A 12,883-nucleotide genomic window follows, 5' to 3' on the forward strand; every position below is an offset into this window, starting at 1 on the left:
CAATAGGTGTCATGGACCAGTGGCTCATCCACTAAACACTGCTTTGTTTTTAGACTTATCCCTAGCCTACTCTTTTCCCCCATAAAGATTCACCAAAAGGATAGGAGATCAATTTAATCCATTCACCACTGTCAACATCCAGACAGCCTCCCTCCCAGTAGAGGTTTTAATGTCACATGGAGAATGGGACACTCAAGTGACAAGACTCGATGATGACACTATCCACTGACCCACACTAAGCGGAGATTACATACACAGCAGTCTGTGAATGTGTGGTTGAGGGTCTCTGAGACCAAAAGTTTTGAGACTCTGGTATTGAGACTTATGCGGTTCATTCCCTACTTTCTGATAGATAACCAATACCTCTTAGAAGCGGAATTAACCTCTTCTTCCTCCCTCCACTTTTTTGATCTGTACTTAATATAAACTCACCAAATGACCAGATGATCCTTTCATTCTTATTTTTGTAATACGTTCTCGAGATCAATGTTATGCAAGAACAGTTTGCATATGTTGGTGCCTTTTTGCTGCCAACAGTCTATAAGTAGAACTTATTATCAAATGAAAAAACTGATTGATATATACTTAGATGGAACAATCACAGGGGGAACATACTTTTCTCCTGAAAGTTCATATTTTCCAATATTGTTTGACTGCAATTCTTCTTTCATCATCATCATCAGAAAACTTTATTATGATCACCAGGTTCCAAAAAAGTACACACAGCACAGGTATAAAAACAGTATATACATTTTAGGAAATGTAAAAAAAAATGTTTAAAACAGTTCATATAGATAGTGTTAGAAATGGAATTTCTGGTTGGCCGAGGTTTGCACCAAAGCCAGGCAGAAACCACCACTCTAGTCAGGATAAGGGAGTTACACTGCTAAAATAACCCCTTCTCACCCCCTTGGTAGATTGGCACGAGCAGTCAGGCTTATCTTAGAGGCCGTGTGTAAAGCATTTGCACATAACCAACAGTAATACAGTGTAATCACTACAAACGGACACACACCAGTTTAGAAAAATACCCAATATTTTTATATACTTAAACAAGAACAAATACGATAACAACCCACAGTACAGTACTTTAAAATTAGTTGTGTTGCAAAATGTCTTTAAATTGTCAAGTTACGTTGAAAAACACAGCTCGTACGAGTCGGTAGTTCGGTCCGAGCCTACCGTGATGCTGAAAACATCAGAGTTTCACAGTTCCAACTGACCGCATCGGTACGAGCCAGCAACAGCAGGACAGGTTCATTCACAGTACCTTTCTTAGTGCGGCTCACATGGGGGTGCAAGTCGGTCTTGGCATCCGTCGCGGTTGCGAGGCGAAGTGGAAGTGGTGCACAGTGCGGTGCCTCTCGATACAGTGCAAGCAGCGGCTCAGTGACGATCGTCCAGATGGCGTCGGTGAGACCAAGGCTTACAGTGCAGGGCGAGACGGTGCTCGATGCGGTGCTGGCAGGTCATTGTGCAGGTGACAGAGCAGGTCATGGCGCCCTTCGCGGTTACGGTGCAAAGTGGATGCAGTGCACGGTGTGGTGTCCCTAGATGCGGTGCAGGCAGCTGCTCGGTGACGATCGTCCAGACGGCGTCGGTGAGACCAAGGCGTGCGGTGCAGGGTGAGATGGTGCTCGATGCGGTGCTGGCAAGTTGGGATGCGAGCAACAGAACTGGTTGGCGGGAATTGGTGCTGGCCAAGCCAGACAGCTGTGAGTGAGGAGGCGTTCACGGGTGTCGAGCCAGCAGCGACTGTGTCGGTGAGCCCAGGCCAGCGAAGTGAAGCGAGGTGATGCAGGTTGCGGTGCCTCTCGATGCGGTGCAGGCAGCGGCTCGGTGATGCAGGTTGCGGTGCCTCTCGATGCGGTGCAGGCAGCGGCTCGGTGACAATCGCGCAGACGGCGTCGGTGAGACCAAGGTGTGCGGTGCAGGGCGAGATGGTGCTTTGATGCGGTGCCTTCAGGACACAAGGCCGGCAACGGAGTCGGGTGATGGAGTCGGTCGCAGTTCCCTCTTCTCTGTGGCAACTGAAACAACTGTTCCAGGAGCGGTACCCGAAGGTTGGTGAAGTCTTTGCAGTCCATGAGACTTCTTAAAAGGAAGCCAGCTCGGTGTCAGGCCCTTGGAGATACTCAGCTCAAGTAGAGAAACTGCAGTCCAGTCCTTTCACTGCCCAAGGCAGAAGGAGCAGCTGCAGGCCAACCCAACAAGGCAACAACACAGCAAAGGAGCAGTACTTCGCATCAGACTAAATTGTGCCAACATGAATGATTTCCATCATCATGGCGACGCTCTTAAGAAAAGACTTCTTAGCCGTGGTTATCCACATCGCCTGGTACGTCAAGCTTTTAAACAGGAAAAATATTATGACAGAGAGGCATTATTACAGGGTACCAAGTGAGAACAACGTGACCAAATCACTTGTGTCATTAACCATTCAACACTTAATTTTAAGATCAAAAATGCTATTAATAAGAATTGGAGAATTCTTAATACAGACGACAATGACACTCAACTTCCACTACCATTGGTGGCCTATTGAAGAAATCGAAACCTTAGAGATATGTTGGTTCATACCAGGAACAAACCCAGAAATGTTGAAACTCAAATGACTATCACAGGACTTCCTGTGATACTGGGAAACCACAGATGTGGCTCCTGCCATGCCTGTGAGGCAGCACTAGTGACTAACTCCTTCAACTACAATAACATGAACATAAAGCTGCAACATCTTACAAACTGTAGGAGTAGTAACATAATCTATATATTGTTCTGCCCTTGTGGACTAGCCTAGGTGGGGGAGACTGGTCGCGAATTTCGGCTGAGATTCAGCGAACATAAGTCCGCCATTAGGACAAAAAAAGTTAATGCACCTTTGGTACAACATTTCATTGATAAACAACACCAAGAAACAGAACTGAAATGGTGTATAATTGTAAAAATCCAAAGTAAAACAGGCCAACTAGTTGAAACTACACGGAAAAAATGAGAGACCTTTTGGATCTTTCATTTAGATTGTATCCAGAAAGGGTTAAATGATGATATAGCCTGGTATGTAACTAAATCGCATTAAAATGTGCTATGTCATATCTGTTCTGCCCATAGCTTACATAGATTAAATAGGACTTCCTACCATCGAATTCAGTGTCGGAGTCTCTCTTTTTTATCATCTCCATTCAAATATGAATTGCTGTTAAAATAATAATATGCATTAAATAGACACCCTTTTTTTTGGAATGTTGCATGGTCAATTATCAACATATGAATATCTGTTTTTGACTCTCCGTGGGGGTCATTACTCATAAATTGCACAACACTGTTCTTTGTGAACTGAATTTTCTTTCTAATTCATCTGGATTTATTATTTAACCACTTCAGCGCTAATGACAAGGGTAACTCGTCATGGACTTTCCATTGATTTCAATGGAAAGTCAATGGAAGCTCATCAGGTGCCTTAGCAGCCAAGTGGTTAAGTTTAATTGATAAAGGAGATTTGATGTTATAGATACTGGGGCATTTATTGCCTTTTAGAACCATGATGAATCGCTTGTTCTATCGATAAACTTACACTCGAGAATCCCAGGATGGTGCCTATCTATCACGTAAAGATGTCAGTCCGTTTTCTATCGATAATGTTATTTATGAGAATTCTAAGATGGCGCACATCATCACGCGGTAAAGATGTCAGTCCGTTTTCTATCGATGATCTTACCTCTGAGAATTCTAAGATGGCGCCCATCCACCACGCGGTATTGTTAGTCCGCTTTTTACGCATATGATCTTTGCCCCATGTGATGTAGTTGCGTTAGGCGGTTCTGGCCCTTTTGGAACTATTTAAAAGGAGCATTCGAATAAGTCTCCTTTGTTGTGGTAGAGATTCGGAGCAGCAATTTATATGATCCCGGTATCACGCTTAGAAGGTAAGAGATTGTGTGAGGTCAGCAGCTTGTAAAGACCCTTAATATGTATTTTTATGTACCCATCTCAGCATAGTTAATGGGGTCCTCCATTTGGTGAGGATTAGTATATTCGTAACTGTTTGTTCTAATTGGTTGGACCAGTAAAGACTGAGTACCAATAGTGATAACGGGACATATAGGAATGGGAACCAAAATCAGATATCGAGATCTCAGTGAATTAGTTGCCGTCGGGTCACAGAAAGTATTTTATTCAAATTGGGCTCCACGCTTGATATTCTTAGTGGTTCTATAACACATCTCCCGATTTTTAAGAGAGAGAGAGATGATCCTATAGTAAAGTCAATGGAGCCAGAAGCTGTTGTGACGAGTGTTCTGCTCCATTTCTTTTTCACATCTGAAATATATTATTCTCTTGACTTTCCGCAGGATTGTAAAACAACAATGAAGCGTGAGCGGTAGAGCCCTCCTTTTTTAAACGAGAATGAAGTATGATCAACAAGCATTAGATGATTTATCACTTTGAGGTTAGTACTGTACATGATGGCTCTTTGTAGAGTTGGATGTAGAAATCCGGCCATGCACACCCACATCTCATTGGTAAAGTCTTCTATTTTGTTATTTTACAGACAGACTAGTAAAACGCTCGTCCTCCATCTAATACCTTACATGCTGGTACATGAATCTTTCATGAGGAACTCCGGAAATACGATATGTAATAACTACGAAAATTAAGGGTAAGAACGGGCTATCTTTTAAAGAGCGGTATGTAATAGTGAGCACTGGGTCCACATCAGCCTTGCTAGTGGAACGTTCTTTATACAGGATCAATAGAGGTAATCGGAACTGGTAATCAGGCTGAACTTCAGAATATTTTTTATATACATCCTTCTCAATTTCTATGGTCTGCCGATATAAAGCATTATCCTCGTAAGTGGTAGAAAATAATGACATTGAGACCATGACTCTTCGGCCTCTGTTCAATTGAAAATGGAAAAAAAAATGTTTTTCTTATTTCTTCTTGAATTCATTCCTTTTATCTTTCTTATTCTCTTTCTTCTCTCTTTTTTTCTTAGGGTCTCCCTTAAAATTCCGAACTGCTCCTGTACACTTATTGGTGCTTTGGTACATGTTTAGGTGAAAGTGTTGACCATCTTTCAACTTTTCTTACACTGGTCTATGGCTCGCTATTCTGTAGTGGGACTTTATAGACATCTGTCAAATAGGTTAAATTTCCTTAAAAGAGTCTTGCAAATGTTAAAGGTGTACATTCCTTAGGTACGGCATGCTGGGTTTAGGGTGGGTCCAATGGTCCTTCTTTTATAGGTAGTTTGTGAAAGAAATTTTGTTTTTTTGTTTAGATACAACAGTACCTTTTTTTGTATTCATAGATTCCCTGGTCTTCGAAAGTTGGGAGTGGATATCTGGATTGGTCCTGAGGAAGGTGGTTTTGACATCTTTTATCCCACGAAACGCGCATCGACCTTGGGTGGAACCCTGTATTCTTTACTGTGGTTTCCTATTGTGGCAGGAATCTTCCTGACCACAAGTCCTACTGAACTGTGTAAAGATTTGGTGTGTTTGTGTATGGTATGAAAGTGGTGGAATGAATGTAAGATGGATGTTTTTTTGTAATTTGAACCAGGGTATTGTGTATTTTGTTTTTACAAATAATTATATTGCAATGCCACTGTATGTATTTGAGAAAAATAATTGTCTTTGATCGAAGTTCTTACTAATGAATATGGATTTATAACCAAGATGAAAGAAATAGGAAATGTGTATATGTAATGTATTTTTGAAGTAAACATTTTTATATAAAAAAAATATACTTTTGATAAAATAAAAAAGAATAATGAGATGACTGTATGTGTCACTGTTGTATTCTGATGAGAGTTGAAAGAAATACAAACTATGTTTAAATGAAAGTATTTATAGGCTATGAGGGAAATATTTAATGTGGTATAGTTTGTAATTCCCCTCCTTTCCCTAGCCTTAAGCATCATGAGAGGGGGTCCCCCATTTCTTGCATTAGCGAAGTGGAAGTGATGCACAGTGCGGTGCCTCTCGATACAGTGCAAGCAGCGGCTCAGTGACGATCGTCCAGACGGCGTCGGTGAGACAAAGGCTTACGGTGCAGGGCGAGACGGTGCTTGATGCGGTGCTTGCAGGTCATGGTGCAGGTGACAGAGCAGGTTGTGGCGTCTGTCGCGGTTATGGTGCAAAGTGGAAGCAGTGCACGGTGCGGTGTTCCTCGATGCGCTGCAGGCAGCTGCTCGGTGACGATCGTCCAAACGGCGTCGGTGAGACTAAGGTGTGCGGTGCAGGGCGGGACGGTACTTTGATGAGGTGCCTTCAGGACACAAGGCCGGCAACGGAGTCGGGTGATGCAGTCGATCGCAGTTCCCTCTTCTCTGTGGCAACTGAAATAACTGTTCCAGGAGCGGTACCCAGAGGTTGGTGAAGTCTTTGCAGACCATGAGACTTCTTAACAGGAGGCCAGCTCGGTTTCATGCCCTTAGAGATACTCAGCTCAAGTAGAGAAAGTGCAGTCCAGTCCTTTCACTGCTCAAGGCAGAAGGAGCAGTTGCAGGCCAACCCAACAAAGCAACAACACAGCAAAGGAGCAGTACTCCTCCTGGCAGCTCTTCCAACTCTTCTTCTTGGAAGGTTCCTTGATTCCAGTGAGATCTAAAGTCTTGGGGTCTGGGTCCCAATATTTATACCAGCAATTTCTTTGTCCTCTGAAGATTGAGGGGCCTGGACCTAGTTCAAACCAGTTTGGGGTGAATTCTGCCAGGGTGCACCATCTCTCTTTGTCAGTGTGGGCCAGGGTCCTCAGACACACCACAGGAGGTGTAGCCAGCATTGGGGAAGGCGAGCCCAGCCCTATTCAGACCCAGGTGCAACTCCTCCCACCCATCTATGTGTAGATGAGCCCATTTAGCCCTGCTGACTCACCCTGTCTCCCCCAGTCCCTGTCACTCACAAACCTGATAGCTAATACACAAGCTAGCAGAGGCAGACTGGATGATTAGGTCAGAAAATACCTACTTTCTATAAGTGGTATTTTCATAAACAGAATGTTAAAACCAACTTCACTTTAAGATGTATTTTATCATTTTGAGTTCAGGCATACTAAGCTCGAATTCACACCATGTTCCCTGAGTCAGTTAAGATCATGTAATGACCTTTACTAGGGACTGACACATAAATCAAAGATGCCAATCATAGAAATACCAATCCATAACACATTTTATACAGGAGCACTTGCACTTTACCACTTCACAGCAGTGAGGAAAGTGTGCAGAATCATTACACCAGCAAAAACAGACTCCGGGAGGTCAGAGAGCAAAAAGTCAGGGGAAACACACCAATAGATGCCAAGTCTAACAGATAGATATACCAAATAAGAGTTACGACAATTATTAGCAAAGGAAAAATGCAGCATATTGGTTTCTCTCTAAAAATATTTAAAAGCAATTTCATTTGGGAAATGTGCAAAAGGGCAAAGTACAGTAATTCTTAACAAGAAATTGCTTCATACAGGTATCTTCCCACGCCTGATCCACAGTGCAAAACAAACTCTAGAAAGACCAAAAACTATTTGTCTTCGGGTATCAGTGCACAATATTCTTAATACGTCGAGATAGTGGCCCGAACCAACAAGTCTACACAAAGGGAGTATCCATTTTTTCCTCAGTGATAAATAATGTGGACAGAAGAAAAGTAAATGGACAATCGATTCTGGGCAGGCCTTATATGCAGGGCACAGGTCATCCTGTGAAGCACTACAACACCACTTAGTGCTAAATATTCTTGTGGGCAAGGTCTTGTAGCGGAACTAGAGGAACAGTTTATGTGTCAAGTGTGGGGTAATTTCATCAATAGTTGGCTCGAATAGTGGAGCAGATTTAAAAGTCAAAAAGTCTTTTGTAAAACCTATCGAGGATTCTGCCAAGTCCCTAGTCCCTTGTAAGCATTTTTTCCTAATATAGGGACTGATTAGGATTGCGGTGAATCCGCATCCTCCGGGCCGGCGGAAGCCACCACCGGCCTGGAGGATGCGGATTCACCGCCTTGGTGAGGGAAAACACCAACCGCCACATTACGATGGCGTTGGGCTCAGCGGCGAACGGCAATTCCGTCTGCCGCTGATGCGCGGTGGGTGTACGCAAATATGGTGGCGGTGTCTGCAAGACACCGCCAGCGATATTACGATGCAGGCGGAAACATGCTTTTCCACTGCGGCTTTTTCGACGTGGAAAAGCATGTGGTCTTTTGTTTTTGGGGGCCTGTTGCGAGTCCCAGTGTGTTGGGGGGTGGGGGGTACCTATGGTACCCCCCTGCATTTGCATGCACAATGCAGCAGGCACAGCGCGGTGCCTGCCGCTTTGTGCATGCAAATGCACAGCATGCATATTTGACTTTGCGGAGGGTGCTGCTTAAAGCAGCACCCGCCGCAATGTCAAATATACGGGATGTGACCGCCAGGGTGGCGGTCACATCCTAATTCAGACGGAGGGACCGCCGCTGCCCCTGCGGACGGTCCCTCCACCTCGGGGGTGGCGGACGGACACAGGTCCGTCCGCCATCCTAATAGACCTCATAGTTCTTTCAGCTTCATCCTCGATATTTGCAACATGTTTTCTGGGTTGGACCAGAAGGACTCCATTCACAATCTCCCCAATAGTTTGTGTAGACAGATAAACCACCTGATCGATGTTGCCTGGGGACATTTCAGGAGATCCTTCAAAGCTTCTCGATAGGACTCCAACTCTTCCACTGTCCATAACCTGAACCAGAACATTAATAATTTACAGTTCAGCTTGTGCTTTGGCTGCCTGTGGGTAAAATCTAAGTGAGGGGTTTTAAGGGGCAGCTAGCAGGAAGATCGACCAGTGATCTTAGGAAGCGGTTTTCTACAATAGTTTGGGGAGATTGATTGCCCGTGCCCCATAGTTCGGCACCATTAAGTACCCCTTCCAAAACCTTGGTATTAAAAATTTCAAGTGCAGGTGCAATTGGTCGAGAAACCGTCTTCCTCTGTATTTTACTGATATGGGCACCTTGGTGAATTTGTTGTAGCTTTGCCTTTTCCATTTGTGGGCCCCAGTTGATAGATGGGGACAGGCGAATGCCCAAGTAGTCGAAAACTTTAACTTGCTCCAAATTCATGCTACCAGCCCACACAGATCTAGTTAAGGTGTTAGGTGTTTTTCTTCCTTTGTTAAAAATCATGTACTTGGTCTTTGTCTCATTAAGAATCAGACCCCTATCATTGCAGAACTTTATACAATCATTTAGGACTCAAGCCAATTTTCGAAGCAGCACAGCCATCCCTATCTAGGAAGTCAATAACTTCATTTATAAAAAGGGTAAAAAGGGTGGGTGCCAACACACATCCCAGTCTCACTCTACGTTGGACAGGGAAGGTTTCTGTTACTTGGCTGTTCGCACCCCACCTAACCTGTGCTGTGTTATCTGAGTGTAGTTGAATTAAACTATTTATAAATCTGAGTGTAGTTGAATTAAACTATATATATAAGATTAGTAGGTAGGCCCATCTCTTTTAGCACCCCCATAGTCTGGCACGTGGGACAAGAACAAATGCAGTGCGCAGATCAACAAAGGCCACTTATAATTTGCCCCCCTTAACAACTACTTCCTTCCAGTAGGTACAAGTAAAGCAGAAAACCTGATCCAAAGTGCTTACTTTGGTACGAAAACCCGCTTGGAAGCCACTCAGTACTTGGTACTCCATCATCCAATCCTGTAGGACCTGTTTACAAAAGATTTTATGGAGAGAGTCAATAAGGCTAATCGGCCTATAACTCATTGGCTTTGATCTGTCCACTTTTTTGTAGATGGGCACTATTTCTGTGATGTGCCAAGATGGTGGGATGGGAGCACCAGACAGAATAAAGTTTGTGATCAAATTTATATACGAGCCGCATAGCATTTTGTCCTCTCTATACAGGTCATTGGGAATTCTATCTGGGCCTGGGGCGCGTGCTGGTACACAGGATGTGATTGCTATCTGTGTTTCCTCTAGTGCGAGCACCTGACCACCTCTCTTCATCCACTTTACCTGTGGAAGGTCTAGAGGGGGTATTGACCACTCACGATCCCAATCCTCAGTGAGATCTGGCGGGTGGAAGCAAGGGGTTCAAAAGTACAATTGAAATCCCCTGCACCAATACAGGGGCACTATCGAGATATTTGGCTAGAGTGTTATCTTGTATTTGGATAGTGTTTGTTTCCTCTGAGGCACGGTCAACTCTATTATAGAGGTTAAAAATTCTGACTCTCCATCCGCCAAAAAGAGTCAGTTCCATGGCCAGGATATCCTGAGAGTCGACTTGGAGGAGCTTAACTTTGGACCCCAGTGTATTTCTTACCCAGACTGCGAGGCCCCCTGAGGGTCTACCCTGATCTTTCCTAATCACTTCAATAGCGTAAGCGGAAAAAACGCTTCTATAAGGGGTGACAAGACTCCAAGTTTCCTGAAACATCGAATGTGTCTACAAAACTACACCAGTCTGGGTCTGATTGCAATTTTAAAATCCCGGCCACATTCCATACTAGGATCCTTAGGTCAGAGATGGAATGTATTCCACCTTCTGTCGTTAGGCTAGGGGCTAGACCACCAATTTCGCAAACAGTCATGGGATCATCAACATCTCTTTAACATCTCTTCTTTCTTCATGGGAAATATTTTCATAAAGAGTAACCACATCACATATAAAACAAGCATAGGCATAGCCAATAAATCTCGCCTTTGGGACCTTATAAGTATTTAGTTATGCAGCAGATCCCAAAGGCGAGACCTATTGGCTATGCCAATGCTTGTTTTAAAAGACGTCTGGTGGACGGGGCAATGCAAAGAAAGGGAGAGACAGATGTGGATGGAGGGAGAGGACAATGGAGAATGGGCAGGAAGGGCTGGGGAATACACAGGCAAGGGAGGGTGGGAGGGCTTGGGGCATGCACACGGACATTAGAGGGTGGACGGGAGGGGTGAGGGTAAGCACATGGACATCAGAGGATGGACGGGACAGGTGGGGCATGCACACATACATCAGAGGATGGACGGGAGTGGTGGGGGCAAGTACATGGACAATGAAGGATAGGCTTGGGGCAAGCACATGTACAATAGAGAGTGGGTGGGAGAGGCTGGTACAAGCAAGCAGACAATAAAAAGGGAGTGGAAGGAGTGGGCGAGCGAGCGGTTGGGAGCTGGGGGTAGCAGGCAGACCATAGAGGATGGGCTGGAGTGGCTGCGTTAAGCAAACTAACAAGTACATGGACAATGCAGAGTGGGTGGGAGGGATGATGAGGAAAACAGAGGGGGAAGAAATACACTATGGAGACAGCTGAAAAACGCCCACATTCTTGTAAAGACGGTAAAGAAAAAAAGCAGTGCCTTGAAAGAGTTAGCAGTGGAAGAACACATGAAGAATTTCACAAACAGATGAGGAGGAAGGAAGCCTATGGAAACTGGCAAAGAAGAAGCAAGCATAGGACAGTGACACTAAAACCGACTAATGGTAATCAAAGGGCGGCATCCAAGTCCACTAGAAGATAACAAAGGGTCTGTCTTGTGAAATCTAAAAAAGTATGGCAATTAGGGTACTATTCAATTTTACTTCTGCCTATTGGTTTAGGTTCAGACACAAAACAATAGTGTTTCAAGTCACTTTAATTCAAGCCAGATAATCACAAGTAAAATGCTAGTGATAAAAAGCAACGCAGGCGCGGAGAATATACCAGCAGTGCGATTGTTGCCATAAGTCACATGCTTCCAGCCAATAATTAAATACAATAATTTGCAGTCCACTAATACACCTAGTATACATCACTCAAAGTCTGTTGCAGAGCATAGATGCTGTTCGGTAATCCCGTCAACCTCACTTTTATCCCTCATCTCCCTTTATAGCGGCTTAGTAAAAGAGCCTGTTAAAGCAGTCAAAAACAGTTCAATTGCCTGAACAGGCCCGCTTCATAACAATTGCAGTTATTTGCATCTGTTAGTGACCCCGGAAGTAGACAAGATTAGCCACTAACAGTTCAGCAGCACCCTGAGCCCACCCGCTCCCTCAAATACGTCCTTGTGTGGAAATTGTCTGAATGTTTTAATCTGAATTGTATAATTGCCCTTTATCTCCATGAACTAAAGATTTACTCAGATGAACTGAACCATGTTCATACAAAAGTGAGTCCTGCTGCGAGCAGGATTTGAACCTGCATGGGAAAACCCCGTTGGATTTTGAGTCCAACTCCTTAACCACTCAGTCATCGCAGCGCTTTGAGAACAGCATCACTGTTGTTATATACGTGCTCAGAGACACAGTGATATCCCGTATTGCTGTATATGTTCATTGACCTGAAGTCTGGCACATCATGCTATACACTGCACATGTGACAGTAGGATCTCACGTACACAGACACACAACGCCGTAAGGCAAATAGACACAGTACGTGGTAGCCGCAGAAGCAAAAGTTTACAAACACTGCATGCTGTTACCCTAATAGTCTGTATTTATGTGGTGAACATTGTAATCAGCAGCCCACTGGGGCCAGTAACTGCCAGATTACAACCACATGTACTGCATAGCACACACAGCACTGTGACTGCAACAGCCCCAGGTATACATTTAACTCTAACTATATCCTAACAGCCTCTACTTATACATTTGTGATCGAGAGAGGAGGAGGCAAAAGAGAGAACACGGGGTGGGAGCAAAGAAACATAGAAAATGGAACATAAGGGAGAGAAAGTGAGGGGGAGCAAAGAAGAAAGAAAAAAGATGGAGAAAAAGGGTGAGAGAACGTGAGGGAAGAGGGAAATTCTGGTGACAGGAGGGTAGAGAGCGAGGTTAAGAACCAAGAGCGGGGGGGGAGAAAAAGGGAGGGGGAGGCACAGAAAGGATGCATGTGGGGGAGAAGGACACAGAGAGGAG

The 12,883-nt window shown here is 44.3% G+C and overlaps 1 protein-coding gene and 1 non-coding gene across 2 annotated transcripts in view; both read right to left on the reverse strand.

Annotated features, from left to right (window-relative positions):
- RSPO3 (R-spondin 3) overlaps nt 1-12,883 on the reverse strand; it is a 454,727-nt gene that overhangs the window by 405,991 nt on the left and 35,853 nt on the right. The window lies entirely within an intron of this gene.
- On the reverse strand, nt 12,144-12,225 carry TRNAL-CAA (transfer RNA leucine (anticodon CAA)). Its single transcript has one exon. It is a non-coding gene; the product is annotated as a tRNA-Leu (tRNA).

This window comes from Lissotriton helveticus, chromosome 6 (genome assembly GCF_964261635.1).
Source record: "Lissotriton helveticus chromosome 6, aLisHel1.1, whole genome shotgun sequence".
NCBI lineage: Eukaryota > Metazoa > Chordata > Amphibia > Caudata > Salamandridae > Lissotriton > Lissotriton helveticus.